At 40.4% G+C, this 24,873-nt stretch overlaps 1 protein-coding gene across 6 annotated transcripts in view; it reads right to left on the minus strand.

Moving 5' to 3' along the window:
- mef2aa (myocyte enhancer factor 2aa) overlaps positions 1-2,616 on the minus strand; it is a 60,327-nt gene extending 57,711 nt beyond the window's left edge. For 3 of the 6 annotated variants that reach the window (XM_079685509.1, XM_079685503.1, XM_079685505.1), the window contains exon 1: positions 2,348-2,607. The gene's annotated coding sequence lies outside the window, so the exon portion shown is untranslated. Of the gene's footprint in view, positions 1-2,347 lie in introns of all 6 variants that reach the window. The other 3 variants (XM_079685510.1, XM_079685508.1, XM_079685507.1) reach the window with 2 other exon arrangements.
- Between the last annotated feature and the right edge of the window lie 22,257 nt (positions 2,617-24,873).

A 24,873-nucleotide genomic window follows, 5' to 3' on the forward strand; every position in this document is an offset into this window, starting at 1 on the left:
GCCGCAAAACATTAGAATAAGTATTAAAAGTCTCTGTTTATCCACTACATGTTGTATTGAGTTATAGCTTTCTGATTATGACTGTTTTAACTAATTAGTGTTTTCCAATGTTATTGCTGTCTTACTCTTATAACAACGTTCTACTTAAAAGTCTTTAAAGTGAGTCAGTTAAAGCATAAAACAGACCAAACGTATGGAAACAAACAAAACAAAAGTGCAACTTTCTAAATGAGAGAACATAATTGCTGAAGTACAATCTGTTTTTCTTCAATAATGACTTTATATTTTGACTACTTTCCCAAATTACTCGGCTCGGCCTCATCACATTAGGTGCCTTTGACGTCATATCTCTAAGACAACAGCAATGGAATTTGGTGTAAAGGGCACTCCTCGCAGCCAATGAGAATCTGCAGCGTCTGTTGATCAGCCAATTAGAGGAGGAGGCGGGACCTGGTGGACTCGCATATGAGCATGTCACGTGTACGTGCAGGATCACAGGAGGTGTGGTGCGTGGCCTATACAGCTGTTTTTACTGGCGTTTGGAAGCAGGTGTGTTTTGACCACAAGTATAATCAACTGTTTTTATTATATTGATATATAGTATCAACAACAAATATGACTTTTTTTTTGGATACATTTTGCAGATAAATATTAAGTTTACTGAAGTAACATTTCAAATGCAGGACTTTTATTTTTTTGTGAAGTATACCCACATCATAATATTATTTAGAATTAACATTCAAAGCAATCTGACGTCCCTGCAAACAGAATCCGTGATTTGCCCAGCTAAATAAAACAGTGTGTGATTATTTTGACATCCTCCTCTAATGGCATCCTGTTTTATCGCATGCTCACTAATGAAGGGACAGGCTTTTCACAAGCATGGCTGCATGCTGCTTTGTGTAGCTCATTTGTATTAGTCTAGTATAGCCTGGCCCCTAGTGTATTGTGCTACCTTTTTCACCAGTTAGTCCCGGTCCCATGGGAGAAAGCTGTGTCTGGTCTTCCTCATCCCTACCGTTTCCTCCGGGTTCTAGGCCAAGGAGTCTCAACTGTCCTAATGACTTTTAATTCACATTCAACACAGTTTTTGTGTAGCCAATAAAAGCACAATATTTATTAAATGAAATGCCCAATTCACAACAAACTTGTTTTCAAATCTATTCCACTACATTGTGCCCATGGCTATTTGCCATGCACGGTTCAGGATAAATGACTCTTCCTGCAGTTTGCCTAAGCCTCCACTTCTGTTTTACTTTGCAAACTCAGGTTCCAAAAGAAAAAAAAAACAACAGCTAGGTTTTTAACAGGCTGTTTGAGACGTAAGATTCACTTTGTCCATTATAATTTCCTGAGGATAACTGAACAATACAAGTATAACAAGTATGCATCACACATTCATGCCCATTTAAAGTATCAAAAATGCATTGTTATTGTTCTTATTGTTGTCGCAGTGTTGCTTGATTTTGTAGTACTCCCTTCTGCTTCTCACACCCACACCAGTCCAGCCACATTTTAGGGCAATGTAGTCCTTTTATTTGTTGGTTGGATAGCTTTGGAATAAAATGTGTTGCCTATGTATGTATGTTTCAGTTTATGGTGTATTCACCACTACCAAATTGAAGATGTTGCAACTTTTCATTGAGAATATACTTTTTTTAAATCATATCTGTAATGCATATGGTAATTCTATTGTGTTAAAAATGATGGCGAATTAATCATCTTTTTTTATTCTGAAGGGCTCAAATTGCATTCCTTGGCAAAAAACACTTCGTGCGGTAAAAATTAACTATCCCAAATGTACCACAAAATGTTGAATAATGTAAGATGAAAATGTTTTTAATAAACCAACTGTGTTGTGTGTTTTTTTTTTTTTGCTCTTTCCTCTGCATTGCGAATAATGAAAGTCTCGATAAGTAAAGAAGCAGTCCCCAGCTGGTTTCTTGGAGTGTTTTCAATCAGTAAAGTTTCTGCTGTGCAACCTTTGTTAGTGAGTTCAGGCTGATGTCAACAGAAACAGGGCGGATCCAAATTGCTCTCAGCATCTCTTTTGGCTGCACTTTTCTGTCAACATTCAGGCCTCCCATCTTCCCAAAGTGATAACAGCACCAAATAACAACAATGTCAGCAAAAACACAAAAACACACAGTATTTACATCAGTTCGTTAAGTTTCACTTCAACATAATGTGTAGAATAAGATCATTTCTCAAATCCACAATCACATAAGAGATACAACTTTGCATTACATTCCGTTTTTTTTTTACTGAGCCTCTCCTAAAGTGTTCATTTCCATCACATTTCTGTCATGCACAAGGAGTCAGACCCGTCCTGACACCTGTGTCTCACCTGTTTGCTGTTGTTGCACAAACCTTCACAGAACCTGCTGTTCCAATCGCCACTTCTCCACTCTACAAGTTTTGGCTTTCTTTATGTCTTCCCTTCTTTCTGTCTACAACACTTCCTCTTCTTTCGGCTGCCTTTGTTCCCCTCTGCCCATTGATTTACCTCAAAGCCAGACCAGCTGGCTTTGGATGCTTCCCTCAGAGCCCTAAGAGGCCGTCTTCACGCTGTTCCTCCTCTTGTCCCTTGGTCTCTCTGCAGGCAGAGAGCAGGGGTGGCAGTGGTTTGAAAGGTAGGACCCCAGATGGACATAGACATGTCGGGCATGCGTTATGTGACAGGGCTTGGCTCACGGCTCTCTGGACCAGCCACAGCTGTCAGTCATAACTCCAGAAGGTGGTGGAAGATTTTTCCTTCCTCCCACAGATGGCTGGGAGGAAGGAAAAATAGTAATTTTCTACAATATAGCACAATGTTTTAAAGAAATAATGCTTACATGTTTATGTTTGGTTTGCAGTACATAATTAGATTTTTTAATTTTTAATTTTCAATTAAATGTATAAGTTGTCCATGTGAGGTTGTTTGTTTTTCAAACAATGTTGAAAAACTTATTTTGTATGACAAAAAGAGATGCATTTCAACAAGTTGCAGGGACATGCCAAATAACGGTTTGTTCCAGCAAGGCTTTGATGCTCGACAGCTGGCATTTTCAACATTGCACCAGACCACAAATAGACCCAGACACTCTTTCTCTCCAATTAAAAAAGCGACTAAAACACGCGCCTCATGCAGAGAGCTTTATTAGGCTATATAAGTCAAGTTTGATCTACAGAGCAATAGTGAGGAAAGAAATACATGTTTATTTTTTAAATGAGAGAGGCACAAACAGATCACTGAGTCACAATTTCCTCAGACAATCTGACCACCGAGCATTAAAATAACACTCAATTATCTGAAGCTCATTAAAACAGCCTTCCTGAAAAGCATACAACACCATTCAACGATCCCTGGTCCTCCATTGTTAAACGCTGATATACCTGACTGCGGTTTCAGTGACTTTTGAGTTAACGTCGCTGAAATGTAAAGATATAGTCTGCAGTGTGAGTTACATACATAATAATAATAAATAATAATAATGCATTACATTTTTTATTAGAGCGCTTTTACAGGTGCTCAAAGCGCTTTACAATTACACATTACACATATTAGACATGTAAGAGTCATTACTGTGGACATTACCCACAGGAGCAAATGCGGGTAAAGTGTCTTGCTCAAGGACACAACGGCCTGACGCAGTGGCGGCCGAGGCGGGATTCGAACTGGAGTTCACCAACGTAACACCAACATACATAACCACCAGTTTGGATAACAAACAAATAATCAGGTAGTTGTAAAAATAAATGAAGTTGAAAGGGGTTGTTACATTAAACTGTTTAAGCATGAGTTGAATGATTTAATTGATCATTTAAAACAGCTAAAAACCCTCCATCCACAGTGATTTTAATCATATTAATGGCACAAAACTCTCTCAACAAAGTCTGAGGAGACCGCAGCGTTGTGTTAGATAATCAAGTTCAAGATCTAAAAATACTCTGTGTCTCACAGTTTGGATCTCTTCTCTCATTACCCACTGTAATTAAAAGTAACCAAGGCCTGCCGGCTCCAAATAGCAAAGAATAGCACACAACTGTTAATGTGAAGGAATGACACTTGAAATGAAAACCCTCATGATATCAGTTAGCTAAAGAAAGTGGAGCAGATAACACGGGGATATGAGATCTCGTGTGAATGTGGGACTCACGAGAAGTGTCCAGTTAGGTTGTTCAGTCAACTGCAGGCAAACTTTCATACAATGCGGTTTCTGTGTATTTGTTATACAGGTTTAATGATAGGCACGACTTGTCAAGTGTTCTGTGATGTTTCTCATCTTGTTTATGTGAATCTCACTTCTGTTCAACTTTGACACTGCAGTAGTTTTTATGAAGCGTCTGTGCTCTTCCTGAGGCAGAGAACGACAGCACACAAAGGTCCTTGTGATGAGCTGATGATCTCTCTTGAGATTACCAGTCTCTTGGGTTTCCTAAAGTGTTCTTCTCTGTTTATCACACCGCTGAATGCTTATCAACTGCAAGGTGGTGTAGCTTGCTTGATGGGCCCCCTTTTTATTTCCTGCAGATGTACAGAAATTCCTGCAGATGTACAGAAATCCAAGCTCTTTAATTATCTCCAATATTCACATGAGCCTATAGCTCCATTTATAAAAATGTAGTCTCCGTCGTACTGAGCTCATTAAAAATTGAACAAGGTCAGGAATGAAACTGCTCTTACCATTACTCATTTTGTCCCTAATTTCAAGTATTATTTAATTAATCACCTGGAATGACTCAAATAATTCACAATGTCATGAGCTGCTGGAAGATATTAGCGGTTTCCATACCTACAAACATACATTTCTTGGTGAGCTAAATGGGACACTGTCTTAATTTTAAATAGCCCTCTGTACATTTCTGTGATTATACAAAAAACATTTTTTAAATAAAGCCTTTCACTTTTAGTGGATAAAACGTTGATGTTCTGTGACGTTGTGATCATTATGTACGAAGCATTCACTCTCAATTTCACAGATTTTCTGACTTGATGATTGCATCATGAGCAAAAACCTTGTTGCGAGTGTACGTGTGAGTTTCTGACATCGCCAAAGCCAGTCAGCAGGTGCCATCACTTCTCATTGCCACCATCTACGGTGCAAAGACATGTCGAGGACGAGCAGGATCAAGGGAAAATGCCAAAATGAATGTGTGGGAGAGACCACTGTATAATTTCTTCCTTTTAACCAGTTCTTCATGGCATTTTAGAAACGATTCCACATCAAGCTTATGCTACTGTAATTCAGTCTGTCAGACTGTACAGCAAGAAAATGTCTGAATATACTGTCGCTGTTTACCTTTAGGCAGCATTTAGGTAAGACAAAGTGTTCCAAATGCTCAAAATGCAGTTGCTTTTTCACTTAGACCTCTTTAAAGTACCGTAATAGATTGCACACGTTACAACATCGGAAAAGATTTCCTTAAACATTTTATTTGATATTTTCTGAATTGCTTCTACACTGCTGCCTTTGAACACAAGCACAATGTTACAAGCATATCATCTCACAATACTCTATTACTGCACGGCTGATTTCTAAAAACCTACCCTATCACACAATTGTAGGTAGTAGGTGCCCAGTTCTCACTAAGCATCATGACTCATACCAGCGCATAGCAGCTATCCAACTCTAATCCACAAGAGATAATTTGGTATTCATGTTTTACAAATGTGCTTGAGAAAAATCCCTAAATCTTTTTGGCAAGTGCAGTCGGGAAAGTCTTGCAAGCATGTCATCCGCCATGAAAAGGCAGCGGGATGGTTGAGTAAAGCGGGGCTTTGTCTCCTGAATTCAGCCTGAAAGACACTGCCATCATCAGCTTTCTTTGTTGTAGACTTTGTCTTTCCAGTATTTTACTGGTTTCTCAAAAGGTAAATAGAGGCTTGACTCAGTCGGGCACATGCAGTTTTCCTACAACAGGTAATACATTTGCGTGTCAGGCCTGCGCGTCACAGATTAAACATGCTTTGTTTGGGATGATTTATGAGTGCGATGTCGTGCTCGGTGCACTTGGCTGTGAGGAGCTGAGGGTTTGATGCTGGTGAGGGGGTAGCAGGTGGGGCGGTGGGTTGGTGAGTGTCAGATTTGTCTTACAGGAAGACTGATCTGTAGCTGCTCCGAGGGTGCCCACTGCAACACACACCTCTGTCATTAATCACACACAGCCTCTGAGTACATAGTGCTTTGTCTTCTCCTCCTTTCACACTAGCGCTGCGAGCTGTCACCATCCTGAGAAAAGCTTACTTCAGAACAACTCTCAAGAAGTAAAAGAAACTGCTGGTGCCTTTCTGAAACTACAGGGTATGTATGTATCCAACAGAGAAATAAATAAAGTCACAACACTAAAACAGCACCCTTTACTCCTTTTCCTCTTCACAGCGTGGCAGGTTGCACGCCGACATCTGCAGTCACTGAAAGAAAAAAGAAAAACCAAAAGATCCTCACTCATGTATGAGTATTATCTTGTTGTGGTCCTTGTCTAGACATTGCCTGACTTTAATGTCTGCACTATTCTTGTTCCTCCTTCAGAGAAGGTTACCTGGATATACAGGATTAAGATCATCCACTATCCTTACCAAGAAACAGCTGATTCAGCGAACAGTGCAGCTAAAAGCATGTTGACTTATAATCCAAATACAGCTGACCGCTGATGCCCCACTTTCTACTGATCTCACACACTCACTACTCACACTTGGAGCTTGAGTTTGAGGTAATTAATCACACTAGAAATATTACATTTAATATATGTATGTTTTTTTTATGAGACATGAGGGGCGAAAAAAGCCAAAACACAAGATAAAAATTGTCATGGTATAGAAAAATAACAAACATAGCAAACATTGAGCTGGTACAGAGAGCAAAGTACAAACAAATAATAACAAACTACCAGTGATACAGTATTTTCTTGGATCTAATACGTGTAAGATCTGCATGAAACTGATGCTTTCTCTGTGCATTTTAATGTATTCTCTGCTCACCGAACCTGTGAAATGTTAACGTCTAAACCTGTATATCCCTTCACACTGAAATATGGGCATCTCATAAACAGTTCATTTCTGAACGTAACCCTAGGTGGTCAGGAAGGGAAATAACGATGTGTCAAAATAGAGCCCACGTCCACAAAGCGTGCTTTCAGTGTGCAGGGCCAGAAATGTGAAGTATATAATTGCATGCAGTGTTTAACATTTATTGCATTCAGTACACCATTGCGGTTTGTTTACTGTAACATACCAGGCAAACAGAGTAAATGTGTGCCTAAGCAAATATTTGCAGCACTATATCAAACTCTGCAACCAAATTAAGGATATCAGAGAGGCCAAATAGGGTTGTGTGTGAAATAACAGAGTTGTTAGGACATCCGCTGTTCTATACACAGATTGCCCTATCACACGAGTTGTTGAAGTGTTTGCACACAGAGCTTTGCCGCCTGCGGGCTTATATATCACACTGTGCCTTATTAAGAGCTTTAACGAAATCTGGCTTTCACTAGCCCCCCTTAGTCACCACTCTGAGGGCAGCAGTCTTCAGGACCTCGGTTTGTATACAGCCCCATCTAAATGCCTAGTCCCCCTAAACAGATTGGAACAGAGTACATGTGCTCGACAGATAAAAGGCGAGAATGGAGATATTAAGGCGGCAGTGTATAAACTCATAGCAGAATTGGTCTAAAGTGATATGCTCCTTCCTGTAACTGGTGTAGGAGATCAGACAAACTCAGCTCTATTGGATGTCATGGCTTGATGGGATTCAATTGGATTTTTCAACATATTGCGCTGCCAATTTACTGTAGATGTGCACCGCAAAATCCTTTACAATATTACAATAAAATTCAGAAAGTGACTTGTGTCAAAAACATTTTTTTCCCCCTCTGAAAAAGTAATTTAATCTACAGTAACAAGTTCTGATAACCACAAAGAGAGTATGGTAATGGTCTCATGGTACAAGTTCAGCTGTCAAACAGACCAGCCATTTAGTTTGTATGCAAAAGTAATGAGCAGTGGTCTAAGGCAGTGAACTACTGACCCGTGAATTGATTATCTCCAGCTGCACACTGACCCACTGAAATGACTTCACTGTATTCGGGTGAAAGTTATGATGTATTCTGGGTGTAGCCTGACTATTCCTCCAGTCACCAAAATAGAGGACTCCATTTTATTATAGCATGCTGGGAATTCCCCTCCATTCCCGTCTGCACTTGACCTCCCACTCTCCATTGTATGTGTGAGGAGAGGGTCCGGGGCCGGAGTAGCCCCTGCAGATCTGCCAGTCTGACAGATCGACTCTTCGTGCCCTCTGCTGCTCCGTCTGCACTGCGGCTCCATTGTTCTGCCCTCTCAGGCCGAGCCGCCGGGCTACTCCTCACCATTGTGTCTGACAAACCTGCAACCTGATACCATGGCAGCAGGCGCCTGCCTCCGTCCCTGTGGAGCTCAGATTCAGAAAGTATATGTGCATCAGGGTGTGTGTACATTACATTTTAATAAAATGTACTCATAGACTAATAATAACTATTATCTTGTTAGTGTGGATAAAGTGTTATGTAAATATGTGAGTTATAATAAGGGACTTTAAGCAACCAGAACCATGCAGCTAGGTCACTATCACACAGAAAAATACCAGGGTGCAGGAACCACAGACAAACCTGAGACTTAACTGTAAAATGTGTACGTCTAGAAGGCCCAGAGCTCCTATTTAGTAGCAAACTATACACTCACAGTCCTGTCTTTACTGCAACAAGAGGAAGACTGACATCTTATCTCACCTCCACAGAGAAATGGAAAAACTGAGCCTGAAGAAGCCGACAGAGCAGACACAACACAACAGCCTATACACATCAAAGCAAGCCCCAACCAAGCTGAGCATGCCGTTGTGTGTCACTGAGGAATAGTCCTCTTTTTATGTAACACACAGATGATTAAAGAGTTCAACACAGCAAGCAGACTAATGACTCCATTGGGTTGCAGGGGAACTCAGGAGAGGAGAAGGCAGGGCCTCTGGAGAATACTTGCTGAAACAGGGAAAGGTTCTAAAATATACAAATGTATTCATCAGAAAGCAGTCTTTTTATGTCATCGATGTGTGCGTATGAGAGTGTGTGCAGGTGGCAGAGAGTACATTTAAGCGAGGAAGGCGGAGGGGGGAAGAGAGATGAGAGGGAAAAAGAGATAGCACGCTTGATAGTATAAGCCGTCTGTGAGCTAAAAAAACAGTAACAACCACCATGAAAAAACAGCACACCCTGCCATAACATTGGCTTTACTTTCTGCATCTTCTCCCCTAGTAGAATAATTGAATAACGTAAGTATGATTGAGAAGTATACTATTTTGACAAGCAAAAAAATACCATATTATCTTTTTGTGGATTTTCATCCGCTGCTTTATCCTTTTCTTATCATACACGGCCATGGATGTCGGTATGTACATACAGTGTTGTTTTTTTCGAGTGGATAAATGGACACCATTGAATCCCTTGTGAGAGGTGACAAAGTGATTAATGGTTGTGCTCTCTCTGGGACAAAGTGCAGGAATTAACGTCAGTCACAGCAGGAGGAATTAAAGACCACTAGCTAGTGGCAAAGGGTAATCATATGAGATTAAGAAAAAACTGTAATCAGGTGCACAAGGATAAAACTTACAAACAGCAGCCATTTGTATAGGGCTTATATCTCAATAAAAAAAATGAAAATAGGGTTTCATAACACAGCATATTCATATTGCAAAGATTTTGTAAACAGCCTTTGGAATGATACAAAAAACGGTGTCTACCTCTGGCAATAGGGATTTTGCATATGGTCTGTTAGCCAAATGGGCAACAACATATTTACATGGATGATAATATACTCAATATGTACTGTATTTATACTCACACTAAATATCTTACATTAAACATCAGTACTTTATGCTCAACGTCTTCAAAAATAAAGAATATTTTTACGAACAAAAATTCAGTGCCTCAAGGACTACCATTACTTACTTAATCAGACCTTTCCAGAGCTTTCCATGGAAATGTCAATGGACAAAAAACATTAATTAATAGAAATATAGTATTGAGTTTGAAACTAGCAATGGTGCCTCCTACAGGGTTCTTGAGTTGATTCTTTTAACGGCGAAGGTCCTGGGTCTAACTTGGTATTATGCTTTCCTCCCACTCCCCAGAGATCTGTCCAGGTCGCAGTCATTGTTGCCAAATCCTAGCAAGACATAGTTTAAAATAAATAGTATTTTTCATCAGGACAGCTGAGTTGTGGTAGTTATCAGAAGATACTCTAAAACTACATTTAAATGTGTTTGATGTTAATGTGACATGGGCTCGGCACTGATGGCACCGTTTACATACATTTATTTGTATTGACTTTAATCACACATATTGTACTTAAATTAACATTTTGTAGGTTGAATAGCGTTCCACCTTTCCCTATAATAAAAAAGCTTTTTTATTAGTGATGATGTCTTCATCACCCATCCAACTTTTCTACCTGCTGATTCTGCCCGGGGTCACGGGAGGTCGGTGCCTCACCCACGCATTGGACAAAAAAGTAATTGTTACTTTGTTCGATTTACAGGATGTTTTCTTACTGCTTTGTGTGTAAATCATGTAGTCATGTGAATAAAGAATCTTGTTTTGAACAACAAAGTGGTGCGCCATTAATTTTGGGGGGAATTCCACTCCCTCTCTTGTTGACATGAATCTGAGGCTGATGCAAACCATTGTGCTCTGAAAGGAAACATATTCCATACTAAGATTAGCAAACTACTTTTAAAGGTAGCCATCAGACGTGTAGCCGTTTAAGTGTAAACAATTAAAAAAGCTTTTACTAGAACACAATTGTAAAACTCAAACTATTTAGAAAAATGGCACCAATTAGATAGTCATTCCGGTCAACAGTAATAATATTGTAAAGTTATGGAACAAACATATGATATTGTCTAACTCTAATGTAATTCAAATAAATATTTTTCAAAAATGCTTTAATTATTTTTAGAAGTAGAAATAATTATAAACATGCCTTAAACACACTATCAGTTTTGTATTAAGGCTAACAATATATTGAAGAGAGGATTCAAGGTAACCTCTCTGAAAAGCAAATCTGTTTTTACTCCAGTGTTTTTTACATTTCATTCAATCTGATTCCATTTAAAACCTTTTCAATTCAACCTAGGGATTGTTTAATTCCAGTTTCATATTCACAAGAGCTTTGCTACCCCTTCGCTTTAGTTCAAGGCCTCTTTTAGAAATAGAACATAATACCCAGAACATGCATCCTTTCAGAGGAAGAGATCTTCATCCCTGGATATGGCATTGAAATAGTAAATGCAAATCCACTCACATGGTTACTTCTCATGAGTGCAATCCAGCAGGGATGACAACATAAACAATGGTGCAGATAGTTGTTCAAAGCAGCTGCACGTCGCTATTGTTAGGATTAGCATGGTAATCTCAGGGCTGGGAGAAACTCACTGAAGAGAAACCTGATCAGCCACCGTGGATAAGTCTGTGTTCCTTTTTCATTTTAGACAATTATTACACATAGCATTCCTCCATTTTATGGTGGACATTCAGTTGATATTACGCAATATACATGAGATGGGTTAGCATTATAGAAATGATGAGAGCAGCAATGTGAATGAGGCCTTTAACCAAGCAAAGAAAAGGAGAAGGGAAAAGTAAAGATAGAGAAAAGAGAGCAAAATGAGAGTGTGTGTTTGTCTGGATGGGCAGAGGGCCTACAGAGCTTGGAAGGAGCCCTGCTTCTGACAGCAGCTGGGGCCTCAGTTGTATATCTTAAGGTGGTGCCTTGACTCCACACCAGCCTTTCTATCTCTAGCTCTCTTGTTTTCAATCAGGGGGGACCATAAATTATTGTCAGCAGTAATCACAGCTGTCCAAAATGGGCCTGCTGAGGGGTCCCAGCCTGTCCTGTTGCATCAAGTCAGGGCACCTCTGATATGGGCAGTGGGAAGGCCCTGCGAGCGGGGTAAGACACAATACAAAAGTTTAAAAGAGGTTCTGTTTATCCAAGAACCTGAAGCAAATGAAAATGATCCGCTGGATTGATGTCTGATTTCATCTGTTCGTCTGAAAATGTCAATTTTGTCATGATATATCAATATCAATTTCTACGGATGCTAAATCATAGTTCAGCCATCAGCATTTATGTTGTTACAGCTCCATGAAACAATCACAAAAACCACGCTGAAGATAAGCATGAAAATATAGACCCATTTAAGGTTCATATATTGGAATTTTGACTTCAAAATTGTTCCCAGCCTTAATTGTTAAGTGGAAAAGTCAGATGGAAATTCCTGTGTTTGTAATTTGTTATAACTTTAGGGGAGTTTTGATGAAAAGGGGGCGAGTTGTTATTGTTTAAAACAAATTCCTTTTATTCTGTATTGTTGGAAAGCTAAAAAATGGACAGACTGTACATCTGTGATCAAACGGGATCATTAATTGTTGCATTCTTCAAAGACAACAATAGATGTGGTTTTATTTCATTCTAACCCTGGATGAAATGGCAGAATGCCTGTTAGATTTTTTTTTTTAAATGCTGGCACAGCTCTCCTCCCTAAAGTCGTAAACCAGACAAAATGGGTTTCCCCTCTTTATTATGTCCGCAAAATTCATCTGGCTTCTTTGGCAAGCTGCCCGAGTTATCGAGGCACGGTCTGTGTTTTTCACGACAGCACTGTTATTTTGCTGTGAAAACTCTCAGCATGGGGTGGCACACCCACCTCTGGCAAGACACTGCTGTCAGAGCTGATCAGCAGAGAGCAGCCTTCCCTTTCAATTAGCCTTGTCTGTCTAAGAAGAGGGCCAGGAGCACCGACACACAGCCACACAGGCACCCAGTGCAGGAACAGCAAGGAGAGCAGGTGGGAGGAAGGGGAGGGCTGGAGAAGTAAGCCCCAAAACTCCAAACAGGGACTGAAATACCCTCCACTGCTGTGTGCTAAGTCCCTCTGTACAAGAAAGGGCTCTGCCATGGCACGTCACAGTAAACACAGGCAGGCTCCATGGAAACACGGCCATTTGGCAGAAAAGCATGAGATGAGATATGGCACCAATGAGGCAGATAATTCCCTGAATAACTATATCTTCCCCCTCATGTGCTATCACGTTGATGAAGAGTGCATGTGTGTGAAAGAGAGGGAAAAGATAGCATGCAGTAAAACAAACATGTCACATGTTAAAGATACTTGGGAGACAACATAGAGCAATTTATATGGCACTAATCAAGACACAAATGAGAGGTTGTTTGATTAGCTTACAAACAATGTTGAGGGGGCTTGAGGAGGAGCACCAGGGCCCGGGAGTGCAAAGAGAAAGGATGGCAGCCATGCCCCTAGGTTGTTTGTCACAAATGCCACATCCAGGTGGGATTTGCTGAGTTACACCCTAGCCAGCATCTTTCTCTCAGTGGAAAGAGCCTGAGGTGGAGGATGGTAAACATGGGCAGCTGTAACAGAAGCACAAATGTCCCCATGGGCTCGGCTGGAGATAAAGAAACTGCTAGAAGGAAGCATTGTATCAATAACCTAATCAAGTCTGTGGACAACCTTAGCATTCATTTAGTACTACCTCCAGTTTCAGTTGAGCACATTTCAAACACCATACAACCAACCTCTAAGTAAATCTGAGTGGATGGAAAACATACTTCAAAAAGGCCTGTCTCTGGTTAAAACAGAGCCCAATCTCTACACCATGAGCTCTTTCTTCCTGTCTAGTGTTTAGTTCACCAAAGCCAAGTGTGATGAATAAAAGCAGGAAATAAGAAGTCACAGAGAAGAGAAAAACTGCGTGGTATGCTGCCACAATTTTCCGAGCTTTATTTTCCCTAACAGTGGAAGAGATGCTTTACTTTGATGATTATCGTGTGTTTTAAGCTGGTGTAGAGGGGCCATGGTACTTGTAAAACAAGCAGCTCCGTCACCAGCAGACTGAAATCTGGAAAACCCATCACTGAATGTAACTTGTTAACTTTAACGTGTCTCTCATTATTCCTCATGCCAACTACCATAACAGTACACAAATTAGAGAAAACATTTTGTAGTTGACTAAACACTGTTACTATGAGAAGGTCCAATATAAGATGTTCTGGACATTTCAATCATATCATATGATCTTCTTTAGCAGATTGCGTTGCCCAGTTTTCATGAAATGTAAGACACTCAAAGTATAACAAATAAATTCTCTATCTGCTGATGAAGATGGTGGAATATGATTGAAAGCTCTAAAGGAGCAATATCATCAACTACTTTTTCCGGGGCAATAAGTATAATTAAAGATGCATCAACCATGGGGTTTTAATGAAAGTTAGTTTTAGAACTACAAGGGCTCTAAATGGGGTATGCATTAAGCCCTGGTTGTATACTGCTCCACATACTGGTACATTTCTGTGATTTTTATCATAGCAACTGCTGGGAACAAGACAACGCATGGTTGTGTTGTGCATTGATGAGGATGGGAGACACTTGAGTGAATATAATGCAGTTAGAAGTCCAAATGTAATTCTATTAGTAGTGCAATGTAATGCCACACAGCAAATCTAATAAGACAGTTAGTATCAATGTCACAGCACAAACACAGTGTTATGACTGTTAATTGGTATGGATGGCTCTGCACTGTATGTGCATTTTTATTTGTTATCAATGTGGGCTGGACGTGGTCTCTCAGCACACTTTAAAGTAATGCCAAACTCCAAACTCCAGCTGCTTTCTCATATCTCCATATGCATCCTGTTGAATCCATATATAACTGAGGATATCATTCTTTGTTCTTTGTTCTTTTGCCATTCATAAAATATCAATATGACATTCGGGAGATATTTATTTCATCCTTATTTGACCAGACTTTTCACAGGGTTTGACTCTTACTGCTGAAAAACTAAGCACAATTAGTGTTGATGATAAAGTAATGAGGACAAAAATGTTATGTCATGTTATGTTTCTGTGTTTGAATAGATTTGATAGGAGCTTTTTATAATGAAATCTAGATTTTAAAATGTTTAGATTAAATCATTTTAAATTCATAAAACATCCTTTGTCATGAACACATAGCAAGTTATGTGCATTTATGTTGACAATTTGTCACTTTAGCTGTACTTGTCATACTTTTAGAGAATAAAAAGGACAAGAGAAGATGCACACTTCAAAGAAAAATAAATATGTTGTAAAGGTGCTGTAGGACTTTAAGAACAGAGGGAAGGACAACATCTTCTTTCGCCTTTCCAGCTGATGTGTGGGGTGGGAGCCCCTTTGGTGAGCGTTGTTGTCAGCGGAGACAAACTGCAGCTCCTGGGAGTGCCCCAGATCTGACAGAAACCTCCCCCTCCATCAGTCACGTCATCTGAGCCAGTGAAGGAGTCTGCACCCTGCTCGCGGTCACACTAACCAGGAGACACAAGCTGTTCCTCTCCAGGTGCTCATTAATGCACTTGTCCTTGATACCTCCACCATACAACAACACAAAGACAAACACATGCCTGCCATGTTCTAATTACACTATCGCACACACACTCACAGGGATGTGCATCATGCATTTCACTAAGAGACTTGTAAATGTCAAACATTGTCAGACGCCCCTTTACTTTCCCTCCTGCTGTTGCTGCTCTTGTCTTTTTCTTTGTTTTTGGCGGGGGGGTACACACTGATAGGGACTGTTATTGTGAAGCAGAAAGAGTGAATGTAGTTCTATGTAAAAAAGGTTTAAGCCTTTGAAGTGGGGGACGTTGGGGACAGCTGATATGAGAGCCAGCACTGGAGTGGAGAGCCGGGCTGAAAGAATTCATCAAGCTTCTCAGTAATTAGCATATGGGCCTAATTATCATATGAAACCAATCCCCCATCACCAGCCTAGAATATGACTTCCTATCCTTCTACATTATTACCCGTCCCACTGAAAAATGGTGAACATGGATGACCCCAGTATTGTCTTATACTTCTGCTCTCCAAGGCCTGCTTGAATAACTACCATACCTCCAATGTTCCTTTTTCCATTATGCAGTTAAGCCAGACAGTTAATTATCCAGGAGCAGGGAGGCCGGGTCTCTTCGCTGGCTGCGATAACGATATGCTTTGCTGGGCAGGGAATGAAGAGGGCCAGCCCACAGGGAGCCGTGCTGATGTCAGGCAATCTTTCAAAAAGGCCCAGGCAATTAGATGCACCAGTGCTACCAGGGATGACTAGTGTTATTGAGGATACTGGCTAGCTTCTCTAATGGGGGTATTTAGGGCAATTATGATAAAGATGTCAGGGCGACCTCCCCGCGACTGCTGCTTTTACAAGGGGTGCCTCTAAGTGCAAGATCACAGAGCAGAAATAAGGAGTGACTAAAGATGTGGCCGGTCCCGTGTGGAAGTCTTGCCACCAGCAGAACTGCACTTAAGACTCGTCTCATGTGGAAAATAGTGTCTAGAGGTGCTAAATGGGCTAATCTGCCCTCACTGTTGAGTTTTATGGGAATTTTGCAGTCTATTATGACAGTCTCAGGAAAATAAACACTCCAGTGCTCAATTAAAGAGTAAGGTCTAGCTGATTTGTTTCCATTTAGCGTCGCACCTTCAGCACATCTGGCCCGGGGAGGGATTGGAGCTCTGTTATTATTTAATGGATGAGGGAAGCTGACCATCTGCAAGGTAGCAGAGCCCCACAAAGGGGCCTTTAATGTGGCTACTGTTGTACACTGCTTGCGTCTGAATTGTTTCCATGCACATGTTTACCTCAGTCATCGCCTTTCAACCATTGGCATCCAACACCTGACATCAAAGTTACACCTCAGAGACATAACCAAGACCTAGTGGTCACCGCACACACACCTTTAACCAGCCAGCCCATTGCAATGTTAGCATATGCCATCCACATGGCTGGCATGACACTAAACACACACTGACTAATGTTTGAAGTAAGTTCAAAGAGGCAAAAGCAGAGGAAAAGTGCAACGTGGAAGCAGCATGTATCCTCTTTCCTCCTTTAAAACAGCCAAACAGCTGGCTATGTTCTTACAGAGTGTTCAGTACATTTCCATGATTGTTTTTATACCATGTCTGTGGATAAAGCACCATGATATCCCTCTCTATGTAATAACCTCTCTGGATAGATATTAGATAGTCAGGAAAGAGCAATCCCACTATCCAGATGGAGAAAAGCTCTTCAGTGAAGCGCATTCCAAAAGTAAGTGTTTCTCTCTGTTGTAGTTCATGGAACAAAGCCATACACTATTTAGGAGAGACAAGAGACTGCAGAGATTAGATTTGAAGTTTAATGCTGAGCCTCTCATTATAATACTGTAATGACGGAGTGCAGCTTGAGAAAAATTAAGCAGAAAAGAGAAATCCAATACACAAAAAAATAAAGGTTGTTGGCCATGTTGACGGCATGGCTCTAGTTATGTCACCACTTTTTTCCTGACTAAAATGTCTCAACAGCATAACATGGATGCTATGAGGAGACATTCATGATCCCCAGATGATTAATCCTACTGCCTTTGGTAAAGGCAGTAGCACTGAATTTATATCTAGCGCCACCAGCAGGCTAACGTTTACCTTTTTGTGACTCATTGAAAACTATTTGGGGGATTGCTGTGACATTATTTTAAATGCAGGATAAATTATAATGACTTTGATCCATAACCTTTTCAATTGACACCATCATCAGGTAAAAATGTTGATTACATTTGTCCGATACCATATTCAGCTAAAGTGTTGCACTTTTTTTTTGTCATTAGTTTTAGTACCACTTAACAAATTAGCTAAACTAAGACTTTGAGTATGGTAAACATTAAACAGCTCCCCCTTGCAATTGTTCACATGCTGATGTGAGCATCTGTGTCACACAGAGCTGAGCTGCTTGCATGACTGTAGACTAGCCTTTCTTGTAGTGTTTCAAACACTGCACGTACGACTGACACATAACACATCTGTAACTTTTCCTCATATCCATCATTTCAAATTTGTATATATTTCTCAACAATATTTCCCTCTGTGAACAGTACAACATTTATTTGCCATATTGCATTGTGTCCCATGAAAGTGCCAAAACTATAATTCACAATCAATAGTTTTACATCTTACATTGGCTGCTTTTCGTCATTTGTCTTTTTCCCCTTCTACAAAATGCAACCAGAGCATTCCAGCATCATAAGCAAATGGGCATCGGGGCCTTTCTCAAACACTAGCCAATCAATCAGGTCAGGTTTGCCCTTCTGGAGCAACAAGCCCCCCATCCTACCCAGCCATCAGTCATGCCCCACCTCTGGCTGTCCTTTTGCCTATTTCACACCATCTCTTTTACTTCACAAAGCTAACACGATGACTTATTATGTTTTCCAACTTGATTCCTCTTGATGTTTGCTCTCTAACTCTCTCGCTGCCTGTGAGTTACAATCCCGTCTGTCGATTTTCCATCACGATAGCTCTAGAATTAAGTCTGAATGTTTAGCGTAGCATCAAAAGCAAGCGAGAGGGAACTGTTCTGACTTTTCAGTTAAATCAGAAAAACAAATTATAAAAAGGAATATCTATTATTATTTAAAAACGCAGTAATGTTTTATAATGAGGGCACAATTGCGGTGCAATCGCTGCATTATCTCTATTTGGCGAGTTAAAAGTTTCCATGCCCTATTCTTCACAAGGTCAGTTAAAAAAAAAGGATGTTAAAAGCTCTCTATGACAAATTGCCACTTGTGCAGCAAATCCCATTTAAAATGCAGTGTGGAGGTGTATTGTCTTCTTGGAGGTAAGGTTTCACCTCGGTGGAATAAAAATGAAACAAAAGTCAAAGCTTTTCCCAACAGGATGCAACATATGCCTGTACTGTATAAGGTCACCTTTAAGGCTGCTAGGTAGTGTGCGCAAAGCTAAGACGTACATTTAGCTAAGCCTCAACTAACCGTTTCAGAGTGATCACACAAATGTTTTTTCTATCATTAGCTGTAGATTGTGGCCAATTTGTTGAGGTGAGTTTGCAATTAGCTTCTTCACCCTTAATAGTAAGTTACAGGTGTAGAGAGATAATGCATTTGTCTGACCATTGTAAACCAAAATTGTGAGCAAATCATCCTGAAAACTTCAGAAAACATTCATAAATCAAAGCCTTGAAACCCATGACAAGCAAAGCATCATGTTACAAATGACGCCGTCTGAGTCATTTGGTTCCATTAGTGAGGGGTCTTTCTCTTAATGCAAATGGATAATCAAGAGCCCTGCATCAGGTCTGGACAGAGGGCCAGCGTAACCTGCTGTGTGTACATAAACCACAGCTGTAGTGATGGATGGCTGGCTTGACAGAGTGTTGTTCTGTGGCAGAAGTATCCCACTGTGACTCCCATCCACCATCACACTCACAAACCTCTCAAAACACCCTATGTATCATCGTTTGCAGGTACTGCAATGAGCATGAATGTCGAAGGTATGTTTGATAGAGAAGCTATAATGGAAGATTGTAAATCCTGTGTGTGTGTGTGTGTGTGTGTGTGTGTGTGTGTGTGTGTGTGTGTGTGTGTGTGTGTGTGTGTGTGTGTGTGTGTGTGCGTGCGTGTGTGTGTGTGGGTTTGTTTGTGTGCAATTACACAAACAGGGACATATAACAGCTCAGTTGTCTTATTACATCAGAGACACAACGGGAGTGAAAATCAGTCACCTTTGAGTCACAAAGCCACTTTTCTGTTGTTTTCTACTCTATATGTGGTCAACAGGAGGATAATGAAAGAAAAAGTGGAGAAAGAGAGTGAGAACAAGACCCACCATCCTTCCAGTAAGGACCCTGAAGGGGTTTGGAGCCCTGAAATATAAGGCTAATTTGAAGGTCATTTAAAGAGCGTCAGGCAGTGCAGCTCAGGAGGGGGGCCTCGGAACAAATGCACGGGGAGCAGCTTGGGTTGCACCGCTGTGAGGTAGTTGCTCCGACGCTCTCCCTGGTGCTCTTCATCAATCTCTCCCATCCACCGAGAGCCTCCTCTGACCCACATAGCAGCCAGGGGGAGGGGGTTGCCTTTCTTCCATTATTGATACCACTGCATCACACAACCTGCACTTATCTGAACCAAGTCAGCAGAGGAGCCACAAAGGTCAGAGAACCACAGGAAGACATTTAGCCTCTCATTCACATTCACAGTCAAAGCTAAGTGACAAAACTCCCCTTTTGATGTCCCTCTATTCCTTTCGGAAGTATTTTTATGGGGGCGGGGTTTAAATATGTGGTTTGGTCAAGTCTTTAGTGTGAGTTATTCATTTCAGCTTTAAGCAGAAGGCATCAATTTAGGATCCTGCTTCAAAAAAAAAAAGTTTTCTCATTACGATATCAGAAAAAGTCCTCTGAAGTATAGCTAGCTGACTCATCGCACATTAAATGTGTATCAAGAATTTTAGGTTACATGAAGTGAGATGGAAGAAAAATCAAGTTCATAACTGGACACTTGCCATACATTTTACACATGTAGTTTGGAAATGAGGTAAAGGTGTTTATTCTGCTCCCTTCCGTAGCATAAGCTCAATTAACCGTGAATTGCTGGCAGCACTTTGATTGAGCAAATGGGCAACTTGCAAATGTTTCCACTAGATAGAACAAGGTGATGGGAGTAAAAGGCTAGACCACAGTTCACTGAGGACAGAGGGATGTCATGTGTGTGTGTGTGTGTGTGTGTGTGTGTGTGTGTGTGTGTGTGTGTGTGTGTGTGTGTGTGTGTGTGTGTGTGTGTGTGTGTGTGTGTTTTGGTTTTGAGGCCGCAGAGATACACATCCCCCTGTCACAGTGCTGCTAAAACTGCAATTATAAAGGAACGAACACGCTGTCAGCACACAAAACACAGTTATTGGTTTAGTGCATCATTGTCTTGACAAAGAATGGCAATATCACCTCCAAAGCTCTCAGTAATCTTTGATTTTGACATTGAATAGAAAGGAGAGAAGAAGATTTAGTGGTGAAACAATAGTAGATTTGTTTTCTGCATACGCTTCAAATTAGGCCACGGTTTGGGTAAGGATAAACACAAGTTTATCCATTCTTAGTCTTTGCAATAGCAGAGAACAATTCACATTTGAATACACAACTATTAAACAAAGCGCTGGCATGGAAGGATGCTGCTGCATGGAAAGAGAGCTTATCGTATAGCACGGTGCTATCATGTCTCTGCCGTGGACAGCTTCAGTCAGTTCAAAGGAAGGGGGGCCTGGCTTAAGTGCCTAGCTTTGTTTCTACTTCTTTACAGCGGCATTACTTGCACAAATACATTGATTACGCTACTGAAACACATTTCTTATTCGATGTGGGAATAACATGCTTTATCTGAAGTGCAGCAGCTGTGAAGACATTGGCATATTCTCTGCGATTCAGGATAGAACAACTCTTACAACTGTTAAAGTGGTTAACAACTTGTGCAACTAAGCTTCAATTGTGCCAATTCTCACAAAATGTGGGATTCGATTTGCAAATATATGCACTGTATCACAGAGCACCATACAGGTATTAACTCCAGAACAGCTCCAGTAGCTGGGATAAATAGCTATGTTTTGTATTTATCTTAGAGACTATAAAAATGTTTAACATAGAATATTCTACTCTTTCTGTTCCTACTCAGCACGACTGCTGTTCATTGCTAGGGGGTGGGTCTATGTGGTTTAACTAGCACAGGAAGTGGGGACAGCTGTATAAAAGGTAGATGCTATTTCGTAGTTTCAACAAATAACTGTGACATATTTGTCAAGCTAAAACTACTCCAAAAAGGGCAGAGTTAGTTTGTTTACTGGAGAAGAGCATCATTAAACTGTTTTCCTGTTATGCAACACTGGAACAGTCCTGTATTAACACGTAAAGTATTTAGCTCGGTAGATTTGTTCATTAAGAAGTAATAATTTCTAGTCTCAATTGCCTTGTTAGCCTTCAACTAAGTGGACTATATTTTCCCAATCAAACACACAAAAGGTCTCTCTATGAAATTGCTAAAATAGCTCCATAGAGATAGTTTTACAACTGTATGATATGCTCCATTAACTTATTAAGACTCCTATTAATCTGAAACAATATGAATTATATAATGTACATAATGCATATAATGATGCATGGCTATTAGATAAAAAAATGAAAATGTAAGTTGTGTTGTACATATCTTTTAATTTCTTATCAGGTAAGGCCGATGTATAAACTGGTGGCGGATTCAAGCTGCATGTCGAAAGTGTGGTCTGTTACCCAGCCTGTCTGTGACCGCACTGTCGTGGCAAAAGTTCAGCGCTCAACTTGAGGGAATTCACCTGAAGTCTCTGTGCAACTCGATGCCAGACACAGGTTTTTTGTAATTAATCATGTGATTATTACTTGTTTGATTAGTTGATGTAAAGAAACAGTAAGAGTACATGGCTGTTATTCAGCTTTTTTAAAGCTTCTCTTACTGCCTTGCAACAGACAAGGAGGTTTTCTGTTTTCATCTAAAGCCTTTGGTTTACAAGCGAAGTTGACAGTGTTGCCATGAGCCTCTTAAACTGTGAACAGGAAGGGCAAGTGTTAAAGTGCTTGAGGGCAGAATTCTATGGTCGAGTGTCCTGACAGATGAAAATGGAGTAATTGCAAGTACAGGCCTTGGAAGTGGGTGCTTTAAGATATAAAACCATAAATAAAAACACTTATTAACATAATATTATTACATTTTTTTTTTTTTTTTAAAGCAAACACTTTATCCTTTCTAGGAAGGCCTATCATCTTAGTAAGAAAACTATTTTTTTCTAAATAACATTTTTAGAGCCATTGTATGATAACAACAAAATTCACTGGCACCACTTCTGTATCTTTTCACGGAAATGGCCTCAATAAAGTTATTCACTGTTGATGTTTGTTGGAGCAGGTCCATGGAAAATGGAGAACTTTGGAAGTCTGAGGTCTAAAGGGTAAACATACATGAAAAACATGTTTTTCTTCCGCTGCCTGCATGATTTGTAGCTAAACCTACAGTATACAGTTGAACCAGGAAGCTCTGTGGCTCGCATGTAAAAGGGTTACCCTTCAGTTCCAGAATCCCCTTGAAGACGCGAGCAATACATCAGGTTCAAACCATATGCATAAAAGCCAAAATGTTCACAGAGGAGTTACAGTTTATAGGTTTCATAGTTTTTTTTATAATACCTGGAATATGATCTGGATTCTCTGAAGCTCTTAATCAGAAAGCATTTGGTGTAATGCTCATACATTGGATGGGTCATCCTGAATAATTAAAAATAGTTGAAAAGAAAAAGCATGTTATGTTGTTGGAGGATATACACCAGCCACAAATCACTCCCAAAACAACAAAATGTTTGAATTATTGCTCAGTTTATGGGTCTGTATAAACACATTGTAATGTACATAATGCAATGTCTAAATAATGAAACAACACGGCAATCCAAAAGTTATTTTTAAAAAAATGTGCTGGTCTATGGAGGGGATATTGAAAAACTGCGTATGCTAGCCTGAACAACTGCTGCTGCTCTTCCACTTAAATGTTTAATTGAGAACATTTAACAGTTAGGCTAAATATAACCACAAACAACACCTTCCGTGATACGCTATGGTGCCTAGAATACAACTCTAAAAGCATGTCACTTACAGATACTAGCCTCCTTATGCCAGACTCACAGACAGTGTGCGGGAGGCCATTCGATTTTAACTTACACTGAAAATGTGACTGATTTATAGCATTTACCTCGCTGCATCATTGGTTAGAATAAAACAGAAGAATGATTAGAAGTGTTTGAACAGAGTTTGGCAAGAGTTAGAAAATGTTAAGTGCTCCCCCTCCACCTCTCATCGTCCACCCCCACACACTCCCTTGAATGTCTACACATATTCGCAAACACACAGATGTCAGAGAGGTCTGAGTGACTATACCCCTGTCACTGGGTGCCTGCTGTGAAAACAGCACACACACACACATCCTCGTCTCCTCACCCCCTCCCCTCTCTCCCTCTTCTCTGGACGCCAGCCTGACATACCAGACCTTGTTCGTTAGCGCATATTTTTACCCACCGTTACTAAATTAGGAAGCCAGAGGGAGCAAATGGAGTGTGGCTGCCAAGGCAGAAGAAGAAGGGTCTGATCAGGCCTGGGTTTGCTGAGGGACCATGCCAACCCTACCAGCTTCATTAAGAGCCACTTGGGCTTCAGGAATAGAAGCCCAACAGGGACTGGGGCCAAACAGAGCCCTGAACGGCCAGCCAGAAACTCACGGGACAAACAAACAAATAAACGGGTTGTCTCATGGCCTGCCAGAATCAACCGGCAGCAGCCATCCCAAGGAGCCATAAGAAGTTATCTTAGGCAGTCTTGCACACAAAATGTGCCCTGCCCTGAGTTTAAAAGTGGTGACAGTACACACACTGCCAGCCCGATAAAGAATAAATTAACCTAAAAAACTCTCTCCAGAGACCAATTTCTCAAAGCAGCCACAGAGACCTTACTTCGTGTTTACTTGGCATGGGTTTTGGGCACTGATGTGAGAAAGGATATTTTCGCCAGGAAATGTACATTTCCTCTTCTTGCTATCGGTATGTAGTATTTATGTCTATGAAAGTGCAGAATTATGTGAAACATAGGAATTCCTTATTTGTATTTTTAAAGATATATTTGTTTCAATTCTGGAAAAGCTTTACAGTGCTTGATCCCCCTCAACACTAGCAATTTAAATCTACTCCTACAAAATTGGATTCTCATTATTAAATGGAGGATCATGGTACAGCACTGAAATACATTTTAAACTGCTTGTTATAAAATAAATAAAAAGAAGAGAAAGGATTGTGTTCTGTAGAATTCTTAATCTGTTTTATTTGCAGGAGATTTGGACAAAGGATATTCTGTTAGCAAATAACATTATGTTTTTTTATCTCTGGCTGTGTTCAGAGTAGCACAAATATTTTTGTTTTAATGTAT

Source organism: Notothenia rossii (genome assembly GCF_949606895.1).
Source record: "Notothenia rossii genome assembly, chromosome: 5".
Taxonomy (NCBI): domain Eukaryota; kingdom Metazoa; phylum Chordata; class Actinopteri; order Perciformes; family Nototheniidae; genus Notothenia; species Notothenia rossii.